This window comes from Armigeres subalbatus, chromosome 1 (genome assembly GCF_024139115.2).
Source record: "Armigeres subalbatus isolate Guangzhou_Male chromosome 1, GZ_Asu_2, whole genome shotgun sequence".
Lineage (NCBI taxonomy): Eukaryota > Metazoa > Arthropoda > Insecta > Diptera > Culicidae > Armigeres > Armigeres subalbatus.
In genome coordinates this window covers 284,063,220-284,089,778 of record NC_085139.1, presented here as the reverse complement: position 1 = coordinate 284,089,778, position 26,559 = coordinate 284,063,220, and the positions used below count along the sequence as shown (strand labels likewise).

Here is a 26,559-nt window from a genome sequence, read left to right as displayed (position 1 = left end):
TTATTACCATATATTTTTTCTCCCTCCTTCTTTCTACCTTTTCACTTCTTATTTTTATCACAAAACGTTCCTCACTTGTCACTTTCTACATCTCATTTCTTCCTTTTTACTTTTCACTACGCACCTCTCACTTCTCACTCACTACTCACTATTCACTTCTCACTACTCACTATTCACTTTTTACCTCTCATTTCTCACTTATCTATTCTCACTTCTCACTTTTTACTTCTTATTTACCTATGCTCATTACTCTTTTCTTACGTTGTTACGTTTAAGTTTTTGGTTGAATGTACGAACGTAAAACACTGTTTAGCGTTTTCTCTTAGAACACATTGTTCATAAATAAAAAGCAAATTATGACTCTGACCCGTTAACTTGGGGTTAAAAACCCCTGTTGTACATCTCGAAACCACATCGGCCAGCCAGCCAGCCCAAAGAAAACGGTAAACCATCCATCAGAGTACGCAAATCCCCATGAGACAAATTGAAGACAAAAGGAAGAACACAAAAGTGAGAGGACGTACGACATTCTCACCCGGCATCGTCAGCATTAACCGGGAAGAAGAAGCAACATGGACACGAAAAGCGAATGAAGAGATCACGCTCTTCTCTCACACACCGCATCGCTCTCACGATCGGGAAGAGGTGCACGCTTAAAGTCAAGTACACATCGCATGAATAATTTTCACACATCACGGCGACGCCTTGTCCGACTCTCACAATGATTGAAAATTTTGTGTGAAACACGAGCAGTCGCTGTGTACTGTCTCACATACGCATGATATGTGTAAGTGAGTTTGCCTCGAACTGTCAAAGTTCCTTCGGGTCGCTATGATTGCGAACGTGTGCAGAATGTACCGCAAGGATTCGAACTTTTTCGGAGGTTTTTCCTTTTGCTTCGATGGCGAAACAACAAAATGTGCGAATACAATCATCGCACTTTGTTTTGTTGATCGAAACGATTGGAGAAGCCTCCGAACAAGTATGGAAAAGTTGGTTTCCTTTAACATTATTTTGAAATCATACAATTCAGGTTAGGTCCGGTTACCGACTGCTCTCTCGCTGTGTGAAATGAACTCACCGAAAATCGTCGGCCATCGGTTACACAAAAATGAGTAACATGGTAGTTACTCGTAATATGAGTTGTTCCAGGAGAGGCCCGTTTTGTGTGAACGGAACACAAAAATATGTAATTCATTTTAAGCGTGGGGAAAAACTGTACAAATCAACGGTCAGTCAGTTCGCTCTAGACCGCATGCAGATCGCTCGTGCGTCCAATAAATTCGTCCCGCGTGATAAGTTCACAGTAGGCTACTTAGACCGTGTAGTGATTTTAGAGGTCGGACATTTGTGCGCAAGTAACAGTTCCTGGCCAGCTTGGAATTAATTCAAGTGGCCGACATTACCTCGAAAGTGACGATCACGTGAACAAATACTGTTCTGGACGGCAGGTGAGCATTGCATTTCTCTTTGTGTTGCGGTGAATTGACGGCAGCCATTTTGTACATCTTTGACAGAGCTCGGACGGAGTGGACTGCACGTGGAATCTGGATAATAATCCCAATGCCAGTGACCAGTGGATTATTGGACTAACTGACTATTTTGTTGTTCGCCGTCGGGAGAAATTTTGCACAACGGGAATTGCGGATTGTGTTGCTCTCCGTAGGCGATTGAGTGGCGAAACAAAAGCCAAAGGCGCGGCAGACAGGTGAGCCGTTAGAGCACTAAAGGTGTTTGGATTGAAATCTATAATCGCGCTTTTTTACACAACAGTTCGTCACGAGACCGAAAGTGCGGAGAGTGTCGGTCGACAAGAACAAAACCGCAATATCATCCGGAGTCAAGAAGAAGACCGATCGGCGTTCCGTTCGGGAAAAGGAAGTCCCTACTGAGGGTAAGGATGGCGACATTGAGCCTGCGGACACAGCCGACTAACGCCCCTTCGTCTGCAGGGCTTCTTTTTTCATATTTACAGTTTTGTTCTCGGAGCACGCTGAAACGACGAGCGTGAAGCGCAAGGCGACGACAGAGAAACGGGAAGAAATCCACCATTAGAGCCACCTCGAAAGACTCCCGTGCAGGAAAGTGCGGACACCGTCAACGAGCGATCGGTCGCTCCGTCCATACCGGTGCGGAAGGCCGGAGAATCGGGTACCTGGCTGGCTAAGAGCGAGCACCGTCAACGAGTGAACAGTCGGTCCGTCAACACCGGTGCGGAGGACCGGAGAAGCGGGCGCCTGGCTGGCTGAACGACCCTCCTACACCCAGTACGCCAATCCGGAGGCGGTGACAGGGACGGCTCAACGATGGCAGAAGGAAAAACCTCTAGGCAGTTCGGCCAGAGGGTGGCGATCCTGGGTCGATCGAGTGCCGTAGGGCTGTAAACCGTGAGTCAGTGATTGTAGTTTTAAGATCATGATCAAATTAGCCTAGGAGAGACAGGAACCCAGAGTAGGTTGATGAGAAACGCTTTTCTAATATAATGTGTTAAAATGAATGTTTTGGTGTTTTGATTTTGGTTGGTGCTCTTAGCCCCAGTTTTGTGACGGATTCACTTTGGTAGACGCTTTACTTCGCTCCATCGATCCGGGTATTTGCAACAACGTCTCACTTTTCACTATTAATTCCTTGTCTTTTTGTACTTTCGACCTTTTGTCCTTCAACCTTTTGACCTTCGATGTTATGACACATATTCGACCTTTTGACCCTTTGACCTTTTGACCCTTCGACCTTTTGTCCTTTCGACCTTTTGTCCTTCGACCTTTTGACACAGATTCGATAATCGGTAAGTACAAGAAAATGCTTATTGTTTGAGATGTATGTGTAGTGGGGCCACGTCGAAGAGAACTTCGAAGGAAGTTGAAGAGAACGCACCAGTCATTGCCATTAGGCACATCCTTTGAAGATGGCCTAATTTAGACTGAATTCCTCACTTCACCCTTTTGCCACCACACAGGACATCCATAGCCCAAAATTGGTCGTACAATTGTTATGTAAATCTATTCGATATATTTGGGTTTAAAACCCCAAGTTTTACTAAAGGTTCGTCGGCATTGGCCGAATAATCGTCGGCATTGGCCGAAAGCCATACACGCCTTTTTATTCTGAACTCAATGTTAGGAGTCCAGGAAAGCTTCGAATCCAAAATTAGACCCACATACTTTACTTGACCAGATACATTGATTTCAGAACCAAAAAGTAATGGACGAATACCATTACGATTACGTTTTTCCGTGAAAAGAACAATAGATGTTTTATTCGGATTGACCGAAAGGCCATATTAGCGACACCAACTTTCAACTACCTGAAGAGTATTTTGCATCAGGTTAGATAGTCGTCGGCAAATCCATAGGTAGGAAAACCGCCATTATTGAGTAACCTCAATAGCGTAACTTGTCGTAAGACGAGTTTGTACAATCCCATTGAATTCTACCACTTAATTGTATCTTGACAGATACGTATTTCGACCTCAATAGTAAGGCCGTCTTCAGTGTCTCGTACTTGACTCGACTTTAGTCGGAGTCGAGTGACATCCCGCCAGGAAGTGGGAATATACCCAGAAGCAAAACTGCATACTAAAAGCTTTTTCAAAACATGTTTGATATGCTCAAAACCTCTCTGAAGTAGAACGGGATAAATCCCATCCTCCCCTGGAGATTTGTAGGGAGCAAAACTGTTTAGTGCCCATTAAATCGATTCAGTAGTTATGATCCTACGTGCTTGAGCCCAAGACCCATAGCTAAATGAAAAGACATCAGGATCATCCGAAGATGTTATATCGATACATCCAGGGAAGTGCGTATCAAATAAGTGCTCTAACGATTCTTCATCAGAAGAAGTATAGTCGCCATTTGGCTTGTGAATTTCACACACTTGGAAATCCTTGGATCTCGCAAGAATTTTATTCAATCGACTGGCTTCACTCAAATTGGAAACATTTGTACAAAGGTTTTTCCAGCCGGATCGTTCAGCAGAGCGTAGAGCCTTCTTGTAAGCTTTGCGAGCCAACTTGGAAGAATCGGCGTCTGTTCCAACTCCTTCTTCACTGCTTCCTGAGCTTAGCCAAATCGGAATTCCACCACGGGGTTCCTCTTGAGGTTTTTACGGAACGCAAAGCTTCCACGATGTGCAACGTTGTAGTATCAACTGCGTCATCCAAGTCGGTAGGAGTTTCTATAGAAGGTAGATATCCATGAAATTTGGTAGAGAGCAACTCTGTGTAAAGATCCCAGTTTGTTGAACGAGGATTTCTAAAACGCAAGGTCTGCGAAGTAACATTCAAATGATCAAAGTAGATGTAGCGAGGGTCTGATATCGCTTCCTCATCTGGCACATGCCAATTCGTCAACTCGTGACTGATTCTATTGTAGCAAAGGGTTATGTCTAACACTTCTGCTCTATTAGATTCCATAAAGGTTGGGCGATTGCCTATGTTAAGTAAACTAAGTTCGGTACTACTTAAGTATTCCATCCAGAGCTTTAAATATTCGCCCATTGGCCTTCTTTGTCACTTCACCCTAAACAACATATTCATATTCGGTTCTGCACTGTCAATTTTCAGAATGAATATGGGTCATTTATATTTAGTATTTATTTAAATATCACAAATTATTAAATAATCGTAAAACTGAACACATGTTTGATGATTTAAATAAATACACGCATAGATCTAATCCCGACGTTCAATTGAGGGGCAAGGGAAGATGTGGCTGTTAATAAATCTCATTCCTATGACGAAAATCTAAATACGTCTTCCCAGAGAGAATTGTCACATCTATTTTTCGTTTTAGAAGAACCAAAACACTTTCATTTTACCCTTTTTTCATGAAACTCAAAACAAGACAAAGCTCTCAATGTAGTAAGACATGTACTAGTGCACCATATGAACCTGGCAATTCGCGAAGTCAAAGCAAATTCTGCTTTTCCCTCCTGCTCAGTTCAAACAACTCAAAATTAAGTTCATTTCACTGAATTTGGACCATTGGTGGGGAAGCCAATTTTGAGTTGGATGGCCCAACTCGGATTTGAGTAGTTTCCGTTTGATCCCGTGTGAAAAAGTACCTAAATATTAAATTGTTTCCACCTAATGTTAATTTCAAATAGGTTTAAACAACCTAAATTTGAGTTCAACCCCTTTAACCTAGCGTTGGCTTCCCCCATCGAACTGCTATCGTTAGGTGGTTTTCTTTCTCTGTTTTTGACATCAAAGGATGGAATGAAAGAGATGCCAGATCGAAAACAACTCAAAATTTGGGTTGTTTGATCTACCCGTGTGGGAAACCCCATTGCTATCATTGCTTGTTTGTGTGAAGAATTTAGCTTCGACTTTGTGAATAAACACATGTCCTTCGCACTAATACACCGATTAGCCTGTTGTAGATGCATCAGGAACAAATTGTTGGAGGAGATTTTGAAGCAGTCAGTATCTAATAATCGATCACTTGTTGGGTTTTGTTGAAGAACCCTTACTAATTCTTTCGCATCAAGTTCGATTATGGTGATTCAACATAGACGATATTTGAAAGTGGACATAGAAAACATATAATACAAATGCGCTAAAAATAGCGTTTAAGGTGTGCGATTTTTCCGTCAAATTAGTAAAGGATTTGAAAACGCTGTGGGAAGCTCTCACGATAATCAAACATTGTCCTATTTCCGCATGACAACACTGCATAGTGATTATTTCGCATGACGGCTATGGAAAACATACAATAATTTATTGTATCTAGTTTTGGTAACGATTTTTCTGGACACTGGAGCTTCTGTCCTTTCTTGCGTGGTCACCGATATTCGACAGCAGGGTTTAAGGGTTTAAGGAACAATCAAATATTGGAGAAATGGATAACCAATCAATAGTGCACCTTCGGTGGACTCAGTGGTTGACTCAAAACTGTATTTTTAACTGTTTTCAGTAAAGCGTATCCAGTGTCAACCTTGGTGTCAACAATCTAAAATAATAAAAGATAATAGCAAAACGAAGTATTAGAGTTATTTGAATTCGATTTCAAACCAAAATAACAAATTGTTTGACATCAAAACATTCGTCAGGCTTCCAAGGCAACTAGGATTCCGCTATAAAATCTGTACACAGCAAGTGTCAAAATCAATCACCATAGTTGATCTGTGGCTATAATAAAAAGCTGGATATGTATTCTTGATATGCTACATGCTCCTAGAGGTCAAAACATAAATATTCCCAGCGATTCTTAATTAGATATCGAATCAAATTGAACATGCCTTCCACATGTGTTCCACTCCAGGCCATTCAAGAATTCCAAAGATCTCGAGTACAGGCCTGAAAGTCAATTCACGTAACGAAAGATCTATTTGCTCCTTTTAGGAATGAAACATGCTCAGCGATCATTTGAACCAATTTGAATATGAATTGAACACAGGTTCCATACCAGGCAATCAAAGAATTCCAATAATTGAAGTACAGGCCTTCAGGTGAATCAAATTCCAAAACTACATAGCGCTACAGGGGCATATAACTCCAAAAGCAAACGACAGGCAAAAGCGAAAAGTCGTTTTTCACCTTTGCTCACTTGCAGCATACACAAAAACTGGATATGAATTGAATACATTTTCCATTTCAGGCCTTTCAAAAATTCCAAGAATTGGACTACAGGCCTTAAGGTCAATACGCATAACAAATCATCTATTTGCTTCTTTTAGGAATTCAACGTACTTTTAGTGATCATTTAAATTAAATAAGATTTGATTTCTTGTTTAAGGCTTAATGTTTAATAGAACCAAATAAATCCAATATTTTGCGCTCAATAATGGCGGCCTCGTGAGAGCTCGTGAGTTTCTTTTTTCAAGAGGTAGAAAATATTTACATCTTTTGATCAATGTAAGCTTTGATTAATCGGAAACATCGAAGTTCATACAAACAATCAAACCTCAAATATTCCCTTAAATTCCCTAATAGATTTCCATATGTAGATTTTAGCAACTGAAACCAACACTCATGCTTTGCTTCGGTTTTTCAATTTTATTTAAAACTGTTTAAATTGGTACATTCAAAGTTAATTGCCTATATGCCGGGTATTAAGCCACCCGGAGTGGAAATTAATTACTATGTCTGAAACTTGATTATGCATATGTACAACATGTGATAGATTTAGTTCGGAAAAGGTATTGGAGGTAACCGCCCCCTCGGTGTGGTTCGACCTCACGACCCCAGTTCGCATGACAGGTTCATTCCTTGTTAATCAACGAAGGACCTGCTCCGTCCACCGCAGCTTAGTGTGTAGTGATGAAATCAAAATCCCAGCACTATGTACCAGCCGATCTCTCGCAATACATTTTCAGAACTAACTCTCCCAAATGTATTTTGTACAGATGTCAACCAAGTAGGATGAGTATTTAGTATTGTCCGGCTCCTACACACTTGCTTCATCAGCAACGGCGCTCAATGAAGTAGGGTTGTGTGAGGTTGTGCCAGTTTGGTCGTCAGATCCCAACACGACCATTTTCCGAACTAAATCTATCACATGTTGTACTTATGCATAATCAAGTTTCAGACATAGTAATTAATTTCCACTCCGGGTGGCTTAATACCCGGCATATAGGCAATTAACTTTGAATGTACTGAATCTCGAGTGGCGATCTCTCTTCGCTTGTGTGGTCTTGATGTGATGACTTATGTCGAATTCGTTTTCAACCTAAGTGCTGTCAAAGTGCTTTTTATTCGCTCAGGTTGGAACTAGGTTCGCACTAGTTCCAACCCCAAAGCTGTCGGGTTCGCACTGTGTTGTTTCACGGTTTCGCACCAGGTTCACCAATACAACTGCACTTCAACTGTCAAAACCATATGAGTGGAATAAACAAGCCGAAGGGAAATACAAACCAGAGTAAAAACGAAACTGTTTGTGCATTTAATAAAGAATGCGCATCGAAAGCCGTTTTACGGAAATTCCCTATGATATTTGTCTACATTTGCATTATATTTAAATTCCCTTAGGACTTTTTCATTAATCCGATGAGAATCGGTTTTAAAGGGAAATATTATGGACCTTCGATAATTCAATTTTAGAACAAAAATTATTAAAATAGTTCTTCAAAAAATCATACGGAAATTCTTCAAAGAATTCTTATAATTCTTTCAGGTATTCCTCCTTGAAGTCTTGTATGCATTCCATTGCGAATTCTTCCAAGAATGTATTAGAGCAATATTTCAGGCATATTTTTTTTCCAGAAGTTCATCTGGAAATTCCTCCAAGAGCTCCTACGACATTTCTTCCAAGAATTTCTCTGGAAGTTCCTCCAGGAATTCTTCTGGAAGATCCTTCAGGAATTCCTTCGGAAGTTCCTCCAGGAATTCCTTCGGAAGTTCCTCCAGGAATTCCTTCGGAAGTTCCTCCAGGAATTCCTCCCGAAGTTCCTCCAGGAAGTTCCTTCGGAAGCTAATCCAGGAATCCCACCAGCTATTCTTCCAGGTATTCCTCCGGAAGTTCCTCCAGAAATTCCTACAAAAGTTCCTCCGGAACATCCTTCAGAAGTACCTCCGGAAGTCCATCCAGAAATTTCTCCGGAAGTTCCTTCGGAAGTTCTTTCAGAAATTCCTCCGGAAATTTTTCCCGAATTTCCATCAGGAATTCGTTCGGATGGTCCTCCAATAATTTTCCCGGATGTTCTTTCAGAAGCTCTTCCAGGAATTGCTCCGAAAGCTCCTCCACGAATTTCTCCGGAGGTATTTCTGGAGGGACTTCCTGAGAAATTTCGGTAGGGACTTTCGAAGGAAGGAAGGAGGGACTTCTGGAGGTATTCCTGGAGGAACTGCTAGAGGAACTTCCGGAATGAATTTCTGGAGGAACCACCGGAAGAATTCTTGGAGGAACAGCTGGAGCAATTCCTGAAGGACCTTCCGGAGGAATTCCTGGGAGAACTTCCGGAGGAACTACCGGAGGTATTTCTGGAGGAACTTCCGGAGGAATTTCTGGAGGAACTTCCGGAGGAATTCCTGGAGGAACTTCCGGAGGAATTCTTGGAGGAACTTCCAGAGAAATTTTTGGAGGAAGTTCAAGAAAAATTTATGGTGGAACTTCCGGAGGAATTCCTGGAGGAACTTCCTGAGAAATTCCTGAAGGAAGTTCTAGAGGAATTCATGAAAGAATCTCTGGAGGAACTTTCGGAAGATACCCTGGAGGAACTTCCAGAGGAATTTCTGAAGGAACTTTCGGAGGAATTCTTGGAGGAACTTCCGGAGGAAATTCAGGAGGAACTTCCGGAGGAATTCCTAAATGAATATGAGTAGGATTTCGTGAATGAATTTCCAAATGATTTACCGAAGGAACTTCCGGAAGAAGTTTTGAAGTATTTTTGGGAGGAATTTCTGAAGAAATTTTCAAAGGAATTCCTGAAGGAATGTTCCGAAGATTTTCTGAAGGAACTTCCGAAGGAAATTTTTTCTTTCCTAACGCACTCCCGAGCTCCGAACGTAACTTCAGGAAGAAAAGGAACTTCTGAATAGATTCCTGAAGAAATTTCCGAAGGAATACCCGAAGAAACATCCGAAGGAATTCCGGAAAGAAACTCCGAGTAAATGCCTGCAAGAACTTGCGGAGGAATTCCTGAAGAAGCGAAAAGGAACAGGGAATCTGGGATAGATATATCAATCCAAAAGTAAATTTCGTAATTCGCGAAAATCAGAGCGCGTACTTGATCCTTTTTATCATGATCTGATTCGTTGTGGCCCACAAACTGCCAGTGCACTGGTATAAAGTCCGGTATGGTCTATATCATAGGTTTCAAATCCAAACAAGCACGATGCCACGCACACCACCATATCCAATGACAGATGGAACTGAAAACCTCTTTTTTTCAGGGTTCAGGTTGGCACTGACCCATGTTTAAAATCGAATTCGACATTAGATTATACTCCGCAAATTAAAAACTCTGAAAGTGCCTGTAAAGAGTGTTTGATATTTTTTGGTTGTAATTTTCCCTAAAAGTAATCCCCTTACATACTGTATCACCACTAACACTTCAAGTAGACTTCCACACGAGGAGCAAAATCTGAACGTTTCCCAGTTCACTACGGGTATTCGTCACATCAGCAGCGGTGGCAAAAACACAGATAACCAATATAATCAGTCACGTGTGAAGCAGTTGAAGAGACTGCTGATGTAGTCGTCACTTGATGATCGAATCAATTAAAATTCCCAATATTTCTCGACCAGTCAACTGTGATGTTTCTTTGGAAAATCGATTTCGTCCAGACGTGCATAGTCTGTCACACTTTCATGGTCTGGCGCATCCCGAGACAAAAGCTACGCCGACCTCTAGTTTACAAAACAATGAATTGTGACATTTTGTCAGAGTGTTTTTTTATTCTTGAGCAAGGGTAAACGGAAATCTGCAAACAGACACCTGAGGAGGTTAACTCAGGTAGTGTGGGGATGGGATCAACCGACCCACTAAAACCAAAACCCTTTCGCCAGTCCGTATCCCCGGCCGTTGGACATCATTTGCGATAAAGATTTTATTGCCAATGAAGCTTTTGACATACATAATCTACGTAGCTCGTAAAATTGAACTTATCGTCGATCATCACGCACAGATTCTTTAATGACCTCACGGAATTAACTGTGCAGGTCCCTACGTTTATCCTCGCTTGATGCAACCACAACAACCTCAGTCTTGCGATGTGCTAACGCCAACCTCCTTGAGTTGAGCCAATCTTCGACTCTGCCAATCGCGTATGAAGCTTTCAATTCAGCTTCGTCGAGAGTGTCGCCAGTGACATCATCCGCAAAGCCTTCTATTTTCACACCGGTCAGGAGATTTAAACGTAATACTCCGCCATGCATGATATTCTACAGAACCGGTCCGAGGATCGATCCCCGTGGAACACCTGCGGACACTTCAATCGACTGCTGACCAGCTTCGGTGTCGACTAACAATATCCTGTTCTGAAAATAGCTGAAGCGATGCAGGAATCAGCTATAGCTGCCCAGCTAGCGTTATTAAATGCATTCTTTACATCTAGTGTAGTCAATGCACAGTACCTAATACCTTTCCTATTTAAACCACGCCCTATTTTAGCAGTTTCCGTAACCGACCGAATTGCTTCGATGGTGGAACGGTCTTTACGGAACCCATACTGGTTGCTTGATAAGCCACCATCACACTATGGGGAAAAGGGTGGTCATTAATCGGAAAATTTACTATCTCCAATTTGTCTAATTTATATATCATATGAAAGTATATACCCTTGATAAGAGAATGGGAAAATATTGAAGCGCTGTGCTTATTCAGTCAAAATATATGGGCTGGTGAAGTGAAAAAAGCTGATAAAAATAAAAAATCATTACTTACTTTGATTTGTATGTTATGAAATCATTTTTTCTCCAAATGTAAGGTTTTATATACCATTTCAAAGCTTAAAACTTTAGCTTCCCGATAGATTGGTTTGTTTTGCACGCAAAGTTTAATATCAAAAAGTTGTGGAAGAAAAACTTCAAGTATCATAATTCTTTGCTATAAAATGGTCCCGCAAACCTATTGTCCCCAAATGTCCCGTGATCTGTAAATGGGGGATTGAAATATAACCCTAGTACTACCTTCTAGTGAGTGATTTGCTTGCGCATATTTGCGCGTTTACAAGAACGTTTCAATCAAAGTTTTCTTGAAAATTGTGGCTTTTATTTTCTTTATCTCGTTTTGATTAGAAAATGAACAAAATTATTATACTAGAAATATTGTTGTTTGCTATTTTATGCATGCTGTGTTGAAAAAATACAGAAAAAATTTAAAAAAATATTTTTCGCGGGTTACATTTTTTGAAGGGTTAACGATGGACCTTAATAGGTTAAAAAGGTTCTTAAACATTGCTGCACATAAAATATGTAGCATAGAAACAGTTTTCATTGAAAACATATTTTGGCCACCCATAATCCCCATAGTGAATCCCCATAGTGGATCACCCCCGTATAGTCCGTCAATCTATTCAGGATCACCCTCTCTAATAACTTACCAGTTGTGTCCATAAGGCAAATTGGTCTGTATAGCGAAGGCTTTCCCGTGGATTTCCCATGCTTAGGTAATAGCACCAACTTCTGCAGTTTTCAATGATCTGGGAAGTTTCCTTCGTCCAGGCAACGTTGGAGGCAGCTCCTGAACATATCTGCAGCGGCAAGAATCGCGTGCCTAAGGACCAGGTTAGGAATACAATCCGGTCCTGGTACCTTGTTTAGCTTAAGTTTTCTTGCAACGGCGATAAGCTCATCGTTAGTCACTAGCGGTACCATGTTCACTGACTCGTGGCGGGCCAGTCCGATGAGTCATGCTTTGGGAACAAAGTTCAACGATCCTGGCTAACATCTCCGGGGATTTCTCAGAAGGTGTGCTGTTGGTCCTAGCCATCACTATCATGTATGCACCCCCCCCCCCCCCTGGAGTATTATTGACCATCCTACACAGCTCTTCAAAGCTGGCTCTCTTACTACATTTGATTTCGTAGTTCAGAGCTCTGTTCGCTGTCCGATTTTCCCATCGTAGTGATTCTTTCAGCAGTTCTGGGTCGAACTGCGAGGTACGCCATCCTAGCTTTACTGAACCGCCTTGTGGTTCTGTTGGAGGTATAGCTGACCATAAAACGTATTTCCTGATAGTCACTAGCAGTATATCCTTCGTGAACCCTCCGCGCTGCAGAAGGCTTCATCGATGCATGACTCGCCATTCGGTCCTCTGAACGTTGACGCTTGGCCCTCGTTCAGCAGGACTACGTTCAGTCCCGAGACTCTAGCAGAGTATGACCTCTAGCGTTAGTGAACCGAGAGGCCCAATCCACTGCCCACGCGTTGAAGTCACCTGCTACCACTAATGGTTTAAGACCAGTTAGTCTCGCTACAAGATTATCTAACAACCTAGTATACTGCTCTATGCTCCATCTTGGAGGACAGTAGCAGCTGCAAAAGTAAAGTCCGTTTACCTTTGCTATAACAAAACCGTCATCATCAGGAGACGACACTATCTCCTGGATGGGATACCTCCCGCAAGTCCATATGGTCACTATTCCGGACTTATTCGCAACCCAACTGCTATGTTGCAGGGATGTGGTTCGGGTCGGACAGCAAGGCAACATCATATTCTCGTGTACGTCTCAAAGAGTGTACCGATTGCCAAGTACCAAAAATAAATCGATACAAAGTTTCGGCTTTTAGTCATCCAAAATTCGGTCATCCAAAATCTAGAAGTCCTCCGGAAGTTCCTCGAGGAATTCTTCCGGAAGATTCTCCAGAAAGTCCTCCAGAAATTCCTCCAGCATCTCTTCCGGAAGTTCCTCCACGAAGCCCTCCCGAGGTTCCTCCAGAAATTCTCCCGGAAGTTTCTCCAGAAAGTCCTCAGGAAGTTCCTCCGGAAATTCTTCCGAGCATTCCTCCGGAAGTTCCTACGCAAGTTTCTCCAGATTCACTTGTCATAAAACGAGTTTGTACAATCCCATTGAATTCCACCACTTAATTGTATCTTGACAGATACGTATTTCGACCTCAACAGTAAGGCCGTCTTCAGTGTCTCGTACTTGACTCGACTTCGAAATACGAATCTGTCAAGATACAATTAAGTGGTGGAATTCAATGGGATTGTACAAACTCGTCTTATGACAAGTGAAGACATTCCACTAAAAAGCTCAAAATAATTTTCCTAACTAAATGTTCTCCAGATTTTTTTCCTGAGGTTCCTCCAGAAATTCTTCTGAAGGTATTTCAGGAATTCCTCTAGAAATTCCGCCGGATGTTCCTCCAAGAATTCCTTCAGAAGTTCCTCCAAGAATTCCCTCGGAAGTTTCTCCAAGAATTCTTCCGGAAGCTCCTCCAATAATTTCTCCGAAATTTCCTCCAAAAGTTCCTCCAGGAACTCCTTCGCAAGTTCCTCCAGGAATTCCTCCGAAAGTCCTTCTAAAATTCCTCCAGGAATTCCTCCGGAAGTTATGTCACAGACATTGTTTCCTATCACAATTTTTCAAAATTTCAGGATTTATTCTCAAGCAACTCTAGTAATTAGATCAACAGTCCTGAAAAGCAAAAATTTTTCATTTAGTATAAGTTTTTACCTGTACAACTTTAAGCTGAAGACGCTGCCGCTGATGTTGGACTAGACGTCGCTTAGCAGAGTGAAATGCGTGGTGGTGTCAGGGACTAATACCGGGATCTGGCACTCGGAATTTTCTTGTGTTGCGCTTAAATCTCATTCGGTGTGTAGGAGTCCTAGGTATACAACTGAAAAGACACTAAGCAGATGCTGTCAGCTATCAGTTTTTCGCATGATTCTTTTCCGTGCACGCATAACTGACAGCATCGATGTTTTTTTGTTTGTTTTTCTCCCAATCTGTCATTACATTTGTTACCAAATAATTCCGAGTTTTTGAGTGAGAGTTTGCTGTCCGGAACTAAATTGCGCCAAGGAGTACACCAATCGGAGCCATCCAACCAGATTCGATGCAAACATCTTTCTTGCACCAAAACCTTCGCCACCGAATGCCATGCGACGGCACGAAGACCTGAAGGACGTTCTCGGCAAAACATGGATCTGCGACAAATACGGCGAGCAGCAACATCTGTTCCACCATACTGGGCAGTATCCGCACCGATATCAACACTGTGATAAGGGTTTTATGAACCTGAAATCATTACGATATTATCAGTCAAGCCAAGCTATTCACAAGTGTGATTCGTGTACGTCGGAGTTGGATGCATCGCTCACCAGAAGCTGCAGCAGCACATGACTTTGTATCAGTGCGATATTTGCAATCGAAAAGAACCCCAAATCCTACATCCAGGTGCATCAGAAGAGTCACGAAGGCGGCAAAGAGCAGGTATAGTATTCCAGTGCCATATGACGGATGTTCCAAATTTACGACTACGACCATAATCTGATGGCCCATGTCAAATCTAAGCACGAAGGAGTCCGGAAATACGTCTGCAACGTGGAGGGCTGTGGCCGGATGTTGTCAACCCAGCAGTCCAATTACCATCCATCATTACCATCATGTATCCATCGTCAGCGGATACACGAGTCGGCTGCGAAGACTGTTCCGCGGATGAAGCTGCCACCAGAGATGCTTGTGCACGTCCGATTCGAACTACAAGTGGAACGGGTTTTGATCGATCAGAGTACGGACCGGAGCGGCTTCCGAGTCGGGAGTGGAATTTAGTGCCGTGTTGGCGACGGTTCTGCAGGGCCTGTTAGCCCGGATACGGGATCAGGTTAGACGGCTGCAGGAACAGTCCGGTTAGTGATAAATCTGTTTTGGATCATTGTTTAAGTACTTATTTATTCTAGCCCTTTTATGAATTAAAGTTCTATATTTTATCGAATTTCCCTTGGAATATGAATCACTGTAAGAAAATATTTATTTCATTATTAGAGAAAAATGAAGAAGAAGAAGAAGGAAGAAAAAGGAAGAAAGATATAAAATGGGAGAAGGAAGAAAGGGTAAGGTGAAGAAAGCACTTCTCATTTTTCGCTTCTTGTTTCTTTTTGCTAATTTGGCCTAATGGCCTGACACGTCAATCAAGATACCAATTATCCAATCAAGCAACTAATCAACCAGCCATCAAGCAAACAACAAACGAATCAAGTAACTAACTAAACAAACATTCTAACCCACTTCCAATCAATCAAGCAACCAATCTTCCAATCAAGCAACTAACCAATCAGCCAACCAACCATTCAAGTAAGCTACCAATCAACTAATAAACCAATCAAGCAATTAACCATTCAACCAACTAACAAATCAACTAATCAATCAATCAACCAACCAACTAATCAACCAATCAATCAACCATTCAAGCAACCGAAAAAACAACTAATCAACTAACCAGCCGACCAACCAATCAAACAACCAATAAAGCAATCAATCAACCATTTAGGCAAACTATCAATCAACTAACCAACCAATAAACCAATTTGGCATTCAAGCGAGCTACCAATCCACCATTCATTATATTTTTATATTATATTTATTCAGACTATGGCCGAACAAATCATATTCTTCCTATACGCGATTGAAAGAGAAAGATGATTAGACGTCAGCAATCTTTATTTTTGAAGTTTGTTTTCAATGCTGGAAGCAGGAACTAATAATTCCTGCTGGAAGGTTGGAAATAAAAACATCATTTTATTTAAAATCAAAATTATTAAAAAGCTGTATAGCCACGCTTTTAAATCACTCGGGCTCTGCGACACCGGTGGATTCCTGGATCAGCTTCATGGTTAGGCTAAGATGGGAAGTAACTGCAGTTCTGGTTCCGAAGTATCCTGTGTAGAATCCTGCCCGCTGGGAAGATGTTAATTTACAGCTATCCGGCAAACGCTGCTACGAGATTCGTAACATTATTGCCACCCGAGATTGTACCACCAGATACTGATAAAACAGCCGTGGGTCAGGGAAGAGAGTTGATGTTTTGGACGTATTGCCTGAAACTCGCTCCAGCAGGTCCGTTTTTGCCCAAGGGTGGATCTCGCATTAAACCTGAAAGAAAAAAAATGTGAAGAATAAGTAACGTAGGCTGCAGAATCCTTTACAGTTTTTATCTACCAGCAACTATAAATTTTCCGTTGTTTCCGGCAATCCATACGGACATCTAGAACAGCAGCACCACCTGTGACGGACCCCATACAGGCCTCCCATGCTGGGTATCCGATTGTTGGCTAATCCGAGTTGTGCCTACTAAATCAATTCCATGAGATAGTGTGCACAGCAAGCGACCTTTATTAGCTTTTGTATTCCAGTCCCGATTCCGCTTTCTAGAAACATGAAAATTTAAATAGGCGTCAGAATATTTTCCAAGAATTTAAGAATGGCATAGAAATCAGGAAATTTAAATGAGATTTTCTATTTTTTGATTACTTTTGGTTTTACTCGTGAATCTTCGAGAATTTCTCAAAATATTTTAATGCAGATCAATTTAAGAACTACTTTGGAATTTCTAACAATATGTTTTTTTATTCGTAAATTCCACCGGGATTGGAAGTTTCTTCGTTTATTTCTATGGAATTATCTTTGACAGTTTCCTTATGAATTCCCTTATTCCCAGGAGGAATTCCACGAAGGAGCTCTCAGAGGGTTACCCTAATATACTTCCGGAGAAATTTCCGGAAGAATACACACACCCGTAGGAATTCTCGGAGAAATACCCGCAGCAATTTTTGAAGGACTTCATTCCTTTAGGAGCTCCTCTGAGAATAAATTCTCGTATTCCTTTGGGAATTGATTCTGGAATTCTTTAAAAAATTCCTTCGAGAAATGTTTCGGATATTCTTTAGAAAATTCCTCCGGGGATTTCCTCAGAAATTTCTTCTTCTTTCTTCTTCGGGTATTGTTTCAGGAATTTCTTCTGGATTTCCTCTGGGCGTAGACATTCTTCTGAATATTTCTTTTGGGAATTCCTCTGGAGATTTCTTCGAAAATTCATTCAAGATATCCTTCGAGGTTTCCCCCGGCAATTCCCTTGGGAATTCAAACGGGAATGTTTTCAAGAGTTTCTCCGGGAATTCCTTTTGAAGTTCTTCGGGAGTTCCTCCGGAGATTTCTTCATGAATTCTTCAGGAGCTTTATTCACGATGTTTTTCCCGGAATTCCTTCAAAATATACTTTAAAAATTCCTTATGGGATGCCCTTGGGAGTTCGTCCAGGAATTCCCTCGAGACTTCCTCTGGGAATACCTTCCAGAGTACTTCCGTGAGTTCCTTCGGGAATTCCTTCGAGAGTTCTTCCGAGAATTTCTTCGGGAGTTCCTCTGGTAATTCCTTCGGGAATTCTTCCGAGAATTTTTCCGGGAGCTCTTCCGGGAATTCCTTCGAGCATTCCTCCGGGAATTTCCTTCGGTAGCTGCTCTGGGGATTCTTTCGTAAATTCCTTTGGATATTTCGTTAGGAATTCCTTAGGAAATTATATCGGAGGTTCCTTCGGGAATTCATCCGAAGATTTCTTCGGGATTTCTTCCGAAGATTTCTTCAAGAATTCCTCCGGAGGTTTCTGCAGGAATTCCTATCGATATTCCTTCAAGAAATCCTTCGAGAATTCTCCGGGAATTCCATCGGGAGTTCCTTTCGGGAATTCCTTCTGGAGTTCATCCGGATATTCCTTCGCGATTTTTTTCTGGAGTTCCTTCTAAAGTTCCTTTGAGATTTCTTCGAGAATTCTTCCGGAGTTTCCTTCGAAAGTTATTTGGGAATTCATTCGGGGTTTACTTCGTAAATTTCTTCGGATATTTCGTCATGAAATCTATAGGAAACTCCATCGGAGGTTCCGTCGGGAATTCCTCTGGAGATTCCTTCAGCAAATTGATCCGGTGATTCCTTCGGGAATTCCTCCTGAGATTTCTTCGGGAATTTTTCCCGAAATTCCTTCGAGATATGCTTCGAGAATTTAATCGAGAATTCCCTTGGAAGTTCTTCCGGGAATGCCTTCGGGAGTTCTTCCGGGAATTACTTCGGGAGTTTCTCCGGAAATTCCTTCGGAAGTTCCTGCGTGAGTTCTTTCGGGAATATCATCAGGAATTCCTATGGAAATTTCTTCAAGAATTCCGACGGAAATTCCTTTGTGTATTCCTTCAGGATCTGCTTTGGGAGTTCCTCCGGTGATTCCTTTGGGAATTCCTCCGTGTTTTCTCTGGAGTTTTCTTCGCGAATTTTTCCCAGAGATCCTACAAGATATATTTCGAGAATTGCTCCGGGAATTCCCTTGGGAGTTCATTCGAGAAATCCTTTGGGAATTCATTCGGTAAATTCTTTGGGAGTTCCACCGGGAATTTCTTCGGGAGTTTTCCCAGGGAACTCCTTTGAAAATTTATACGGGAATTCGTCCAGAAATTCCCGAAGGATTTCCATAAGGAATTCTCGAAGCAATCCCATAAGGAATTCCCGGAGGAATGTCTGAAGGAAGGAACTTCTGAAATTTTTAAAGGAATTCCTGGAAGAATTTTCGGAAGAATTCCCGGAGGCATTCCCGAAAGATTCCCATGAGGAATTCCCGAAGGAATCCCATAAGGAATTCCCGAGAGAACCTCATAAGAAAATCCCGAAGGGATCGCATAAGGAATTCCCGAATAAATTGTCGAAGGAATTTCCGGAGGAATTCCCGAAGAATTCCCATAAGGAATGCCTGAAGGAATTGCTATAGGAATTCTCGTAGGAATTCCCGAAAAAATTCCCGAAGGAGTTCCCAAAGCAATTCCCATTCCCAAAGGAATTCCCAGAGGAATTCCCAAAGGAATTCCCAGAGGAATTCCCAAAGGAATTCTCAGAGGAATTCCCAAAGGAATTCCCAGAGGAATTCCCAGAGAAATTCCCAGAGAAATTCCCAGAGGAATTCCCAGAGGAATTCCCAGAGGAATTCCCAAAGGGATTCCCAAAGGAATTCTCAAAGGAATTCTCAGAGGAATTCCCAAAGGAATTCCCAAAGGAATTCCCAAAAGAATTCCTAGAGAAATTCCCAGAGGAATTTTAGAAGGAATTCCCGGAAGAATTCCCGGGGGAATTTCTGGAAGAATTGCCGAAGGAATTCCCGAAGAAATCCACGGAGAAATTCCCGAAGGAATTTCCAGAGGAATTCCCAAAGGAATTCCCAGAGGAATTTCCAAAGGAATCCCCAGAGGAATTCCCAAAGGAATCCCCAGAGGAATTTCCAAAAGAATCTTCAGAGGAATTTCCAAAGGAATCTTCAGAGGAATTCCCAAAGGAATCCCCAGAGGAATTCCCAGAGGAATCCCCAGTGGAATTCCCAAAGGAATCCCCAGAAGAATTCCCAAAGGAATCCCCAGAGGAATTCCCAAACGAATCTCCAGAGGAATTCCCAAACGAATCCCCAGAGATATTCCCAAAGGAATCCCCAGAGGAATTCCCGAAAGAATCCCCGAAGGAATTCCAGAAGGAATTCCCGAAAGAATCCCCGGAGAAATTCCCGAAGAAATTCATGAAGGAATTCCCGGAGAAATTCCCGAAGGAATTCTCGGAGGAATTCCCAAAGGACTTCCCGACGGAGTTCCTGGAGTAATTCTCAAAGGAATTCCCGAATGAACTCCCGGAAGAACTCCCGAAGGGATTCCTGGAGGAACTCCCGAAAGAATTCCTGGATGAACTCCTAAGGGAATTCCCAGAGGAATTCTCGAAAGATACCTCTGGAAGAATTTCCGAAGGAATCTCAGGAGGAATTCCCGACGGAGCCTCCGATGGAGTTTCCTAAGGAAATCCAGATGAAATATCCGAAGGAATTTACGACGGAAACCACGGAAGAATTCTCAAAAGAAACACTCCCAGGGAAATTCCGAAGGAATTCCCAACGGAACTCCTGAAGAAATTTCCAAAAGAATTCCTGAAGAAATTCCCGAAAGAACTCCCGGAGGAACTCTCGAAGGAATTCTCGGAGAAACACCCAAAGCAATTCCCAGAGGAACTCCCGAAGGAATATCCGGATGAACTCCAGAAGGAACTCCCGGAAGAACTCCCAATATAATTCTCGGAGGAATTCCGGGAAAAATTCCCGAAGAAATCTCCAGAAGAATTCACGACGGAAGCTCTGATGGGGTTTCCTAAGGAATTCATGAAGAAATATCAGAAAGAGATTACGAAGGAAACCCCGAATGAATTCTCAAATGAATCTCCGGAGGATTTCCTGATAGAAACTCTGCAGAAATTCCCGAAGTAATTTCCAGAGGAATTGTCGGATAAATCTTAAAGGAACTTTAGAAGGAACTTTCGAAAGAATTCCCGAAGGAATAAACGGATGATCTCCAGAAGGAATATCCGGAATTCCCGGAGAATTCTCGAAGGATATCTTGAAGGAATATTGGTAGGAATTCCCGAAGAAATCTCCGGAGGAATTCCTGAAGAAATCTTCGGAGCATTTCCTGAAGAAATCTTCGGAGGAATTCCTGAAGAAATTTCTAGTGGAATTCACGGAGGAATCGCTGGTGGAGTTTACGGAGGAATTCATTGTGAAACTCACAGTATAAATCCTGGAGGAACATTCTCATAACATTTACTAGTGGTATCCTCGGATGAATCCACGGTGAAACTCCCAGTTGAATTCTTGGTGGATTTCTTAGTTACATTTTTGAGGAAATCCTGGAGAAATTCCTGGTAGAATTCCTGGAAAAAATAGCTGGTTGAATTTTCAATGGAATTGTTGGTCTAATTCCTTGTGAATTTCAGGAAGAATTCCCAAAGGAATTCCTGTTATAATTCTCTGATGACTTTCTGATGTAATTATTGGTGGAATTTTTGGTGAAATTACTGGAAGAGTTGCTAGTGCCATTCACGGAAAAAATATTGGTTTGATTTTTCTGGAGAAATTACTGATGAAATTTTTAGTGAAATCGTGGAGAAATGTCTAGTGGAATTTCTGGGAGTTCCCTGAAAAGTCGCTGTAGGAATTCTTGCTGTATTACTTGTTGGAAATTCTGAAAGAATTATTACCGATTCTTAAATTAATCCTCAAAAGGATCCTCCAATTTCATAAAGAATTCCAGATTCGCACAAGAAATCCCTAGAATCCACAGATGATTATAAATAATCCTCCAAAGCAAAATTGGAGAAATTACCGACTAAGAGGAAAGTTTTTGAAAAGACTTCTAAATAGATTTTTGGAGCAAACGTCAGGGGATCCCGGACGAATTCATAAAGTAATTGAAAATGGAATATCTAATGCACTTTTCGAAGGGATTCTCAAAGCATTTCCCGTTGGAATTGCAAAAAAAAATGAATTATTATTGATATTTGTTAAACAATTCAAAACGGATTTGACGAAGGAGTTCCCAAAAGAATACCGAAAAAGTTATTGAATGAAATCTCGGATAAACTTACGAAGTAGTGATAAGAAAATTATTCTGAGATTTTAGTGGAATGTCTTTACTTGTCATAAGACGAGTTCGTACAATTCCATTCAATTCCAAGTTGAGTCAAGTACGAGACACTGAAGACGGCCTTACTGTTGAGGTCGAAATACGTATCTATAAAAAGCAAGTGGTGTAATTAAGTCACGAAGGAGATCATAAAAGAAAAATAGATGGCTTTTCAATTCGTGGAGTCAATTAAGAAATTTGGATTAAATTAATTCCGACTCTTGAATCAATCTGATTTTCCAAAAGTTAATCAAATAGAATCAAAAATTTAAAACTGATCCAAAAATTATTAAGTTTTTTAGTGGAATTTTTTCACATGTCATAAGACGAGTTTAGTACTATTCCGTTTATTGCCACCACGTTGTAATCATTACATATACGCATTTCGATCTCAAATGTAAGGCCGCTTTCAATGTCACGTAATTGACTCGATAGTCGGTTCAAGTATAAGACACTGAAGACGCACTAACAGTTGAGATCAAAATACGTAACTGTAAAGATTACAACGTGGTGGAATTAAATGAAATAGTACCAAATTCGTCTTATTACAGGGGAAAACTGATACAGGGTTGTTACAGAGATCCTGAAATATTTTCCGCGCCGACTAAAATTAAATCCGCGCCATTTCCGCGCGATATGAAATCTATTCCGCGCGACCCAGAACGAACTTTTCAAATACACAGGATTCTGTTTTAACACGATTATTTTTCTCTCGTAATTTTGATCGTTTGTGAATTTGCCACCAAAGTCTTTGCAACATCACTTGTCATAAAACGAGTTTGTACAATCCCATTTAATTCCACCACTTAATTGTACCTTGACAGATACGTATTTCGACCTCAACAGTAAGGTCGTCCTCAGTGTCTCGTATTTCACTCGACTTCGTTTCAAACAATTGTAAATAATTCAAAGAAAAATCACATGGTAATTGATATGCGTTAAACATTTTGGAAGAGTGCAAAATTAACAAAATGTAAATCTTTTAAAAACAGAATCCAGTGTATACGTGAAATATCAATTTAGGTTACTACAATTAGGGTAATTCGCTAAATGTTGAACGGCTAATTTCTTCGCCTTTTGTTGAACGCACATGCATTTCTTATGGGAGTTCAACAATAGGCGACAATATAAGCCATTCAACATTTGGCGGTTCCGCCTAAGTGAACATAATCTAATTTTTTATATTCGTATCGGAAATCAAATAGTAAAAAAAATCAGCAGAAATTTCTTTGGGAATTTTGTAGAATAATTAACGCAAACTCCAGCAAATATTAGTCCGGAATTTGTGCGGTAAGTCAATTCTTGTGACAAGTTTATCTAGGATTTCATGCAGGAAATTCCACCAATATACATTTTTAACACTCATTTTTTCGTAATTTTCCAACAACAATTCCTGCGTAGTTTTTTACTAGAATTTTAACTAAAATATACAAGAATATCTGCAGAAATTCATCATTCGTGCACACATTATTCCGTAAATTTCTACGATGACTACTCTGAGAATTTTCGCGGAAATTATCCTAGATTTTTTTCTGCTCTTCTGCAGAAGTCGTTCCAAAATTGTCCAGGAAATTTTTCTGAGTACATCGTGGAAATTCCTCCGGATATTCTTGCAAAAATTCCCCTGGGAAATTAGTCGGCGATTCATTCGGGAATATTGTCATAAATTCAAGAAAACTCGTAAAAAAAAACTTTTGAACATTTTCAAAGACAACAAAATTCCTTCATAAATTCATGCGGAAGTCGCTTTGGTCATTCATGCAGAAATTGATTGGTGACTTCCTGCGGAAAAACTCCCGGAAAATCTTTCGTTGAAATCTAGACGCAATATTTGAGGATTGTTTAAAGAAATTTCTGTAATCATCGCTACAGGAATTTCTGAGAAAATCGCAACGTGAATTTTTGCGGAAATTTCTCTCGGAATCTGTGAAAATTATTCAGAAAATACATTCGGAATTTCTTTCATGAATTCCTGTGGAAATCGCGTTAAAAATTTCTGCAGACATTCTTTGGTGAATTCCTGTGAATAATATTCGTAGAATTGCTTTGAAAATTCAAGGTGGCATTGCAGCGGATTTTTTACAATAATTCCTGTGGTCAGTGCTCCAATAATTTCCGCGGAAACTCCTCCATGAGTTTCTTTATAGTTTTTTAGTTTTAAAATGATGCAGAAATCCTCTTTAGACTGCGTAAATATATTTAAAAAATTTCTCATAGAATCCCTGTGAAAATTCTTCAGGAGCTTTCGTAATTTTTCGGTGAGAATTCGTACGAAAAAATCGCAGAAAAACGCTCCTAGAATTACCGCGTTTTTTTAGAAATACGTTTTGAAAATTACATTCCAATGTTTGAACGAATTTCTGTTGCAGTACTTATTTTAATGAGGCATCTACATCAAATTCAGGAACATTTTTGTATTTTCAATTGTTATATAAACCCTTATTTGTTTTAGATGAACGCAATATGAAATGTTGAACACTATATCAGAATTCCTGGCGGAAAAGCTTTCGAAAAATGATATGATGTATCATGCTATGTGGTTCCTTTTACGAAAATCAATCAGAAACTGACACATATCTCGGGTGTTCATGTCCTTCAACAGACATGTTTTTTACGACATGCTTTAGAATGGTTTAAAAATGACAACAAGTGGCACTCCTCCCCTCATAACATTTGTTTAATTTATGCTCAAGAATGTAATCATGGCATTTAATAAGGGCTTGTAAATATTCGAAAAATAATGTGAGTAATTGGCTTTATACGTAAATTTTGTCCTCAACGACATTTTCCAAAAGCCCATCTAGATATATAGACTATTATAGACATAGAACTAATTTTTGAATAAACATCCTTAGATGTAGCATTATACTTGTTAAATTTTTACCTAAAACTGAATCCACGCCAAATCCGCGCGAAGCCCTAAAATTGTTATGTAAATTCGCGCCAAATCCGCGAAAATCGCGAAATCCGCGTATTCGTAACAACCCTGCTGATAATTTAATACGAAATTGTTAGAAATTTACTTACCCTACTGGTTGTTTGCAGGATTGCCTCCGAGTATTGTTTCCAGGATGCATCCACACCAAATATTCCTCCGCATACTCAATTTCGTCTGCCAGTAAGCGCAGCGCATTAAGGTATTTGGCGATGGTGGCGACGAGGACAATGTCGATTTTTTCTTTTGGGTCGTGTTCACCGGCTCACCGATGTAGTCGCTCTCCAGAAGGCGCTGGAAAATATCTCTTGGGGTTCAGAAAGCGCCCGTTGTTTTCCACGAGAAATCGTTTGAATTACTGTATAAATAAAGATATCGTTATTAGCAGACAAATCTAAAAAATAATTGTAAATACAACTTTCAATCAACAAGGGGGCACATATGAGCTTCTCTCTGTGAACACGATGTTTCTACGACGATGCCAGACCAACTACAGGAGGTGCTGATCAGACACATCGTTCTAAATGACCCAATAAGTCCGGACATTGTTATTTCAAATTTCCCATTTTGATATGATACAGACGTTAATCTTCAGAATGCTTCCGATGTTACGTGTAAAATCCGATGAACTGGTCGAACTTGCGGCTGGACGGCATTGATCGTCACTGAGAGGCAGATGGTTTTTGGGTGCTGTTGGAGCAGATATTATTCATTACTCATGGATTATCTATATATTTAATCCAACACTTACCCTTCGATGAGATTTTTTTAGTTTAACTATAAACTATAGATAGGTATTTGGATATTAACTATTAAATTAGGGAAACGTGTTTAAATAAAAGCAAACTTTATAAGTTCCGAAAATTTTGCGAATATCAAATTTCAAAACACTGTTGCTTTGTTTCATTCACTCCTGCAGCAAAAAATTAAACGTCAATACATTTTCGAATAGAAGAAGAAGTTGAAATTTCGCCGTGGCTGGATCCATCTGTCAAAACTCACAGCAAACACTTTCAAATAAATTTACCATAATATGAGTAAAATACACTAGCGCCTCTGGCGGTGCTGGTCTCGTCAGCTCATATGGGTTGCATGAATTTTAAATCGGTTCTTCGGGACACTCACGTCCCGGTTATTAGTTCCTGGTGGTGTTGCTGTTGCTGCTTCGTTGCCTGCAAGTGCCACACAGAAGCGATAATGATGCTGGCGATGCTGCTTCTTCGTTGTCAGTCCAGAACAGAATGGAGAGAGAAAAAAATGGGGAAAAAATATCCAAAAATTGAAATGACGCCCAGAAAAGAGCATTTGTTGTATGACGACTTGTGAGCCCAACAGATCCCCTTTGATTTTTCTGGGAAACGGTTTGAAGCGCAATTTTTGTCGCAAAACGTTTTTCCGCAAAATCAAAGGGGATCTGTTGGGGACACAAACTGACAAGCAAGCGCCCTATAAGTAAAGAAAGACGTTAATCCTACGTCAAAAAAAAAAACATACGATTTGACAGTTCTATCCAGCATTTCGCGCACGGTAATGGCTGCCGTTTTTTGACACTTGGCTGCCTAGAAAAGTGTCAAAAAACGGCAGCCATTACCGCGAACGAAATTCTGGATACCCAACATGTTTTGGACAGCAGAACAAAGGGAACCGAAGCGATAATCTTTCCAAATGCTGCGTGTAGTCTTGAGCCAGTCTACCGCTTTGAAGCTGCAGTGTTCCGCTTCATATAAGATGTGGCGAACTTGGGTACTCATGCCTACTTCCCTCTGAAGCGAA

The 26,559-nt window shown here is 40.8% G+C and overlaps 2 long non-coding RNA genes across 2 annotated transcripts; one reads left to right on the top strand and one right to left on the bottom strand.

Moving 5' to 3' along the window:
- The first annotated feature begins 1,586 nt into the window (after positions 1-1,586).
- Positions 1,587-2,497, top strand: LOC134215145 (uncharacterized). The gene is made up of 3 exons (XR_009980047.1): positions 1,587-1,708; positions 1,774-1,894; positions 1,953-2,497. It is a non-coding gene; the product is annotated as an uncharacterized LOC134215145 (long non-coding RNA).
- A 13,162-nt stretch (positions 2,498-15,659) lies between these two features.
- Positions 15,660-25,728, bottom strand: LOC134215138 (uncharacterized). Its single transcript, XR_009980045.1, has 5 exons — positions 25,538-25,728; positions 25,205-25,476; positions 24,879-25,144; positions 16,547-16,755; positions 15,660-16,480 (listed from the first exon to the last, which is right to left on the bottom strand). It is a non-coding gene; the product is annotated as an uncharacterized LOC134215138 (long non-coding RNA).
- Between the last annotated feature and the right edge of the window lie 831 nt (positions 25,729-26,559).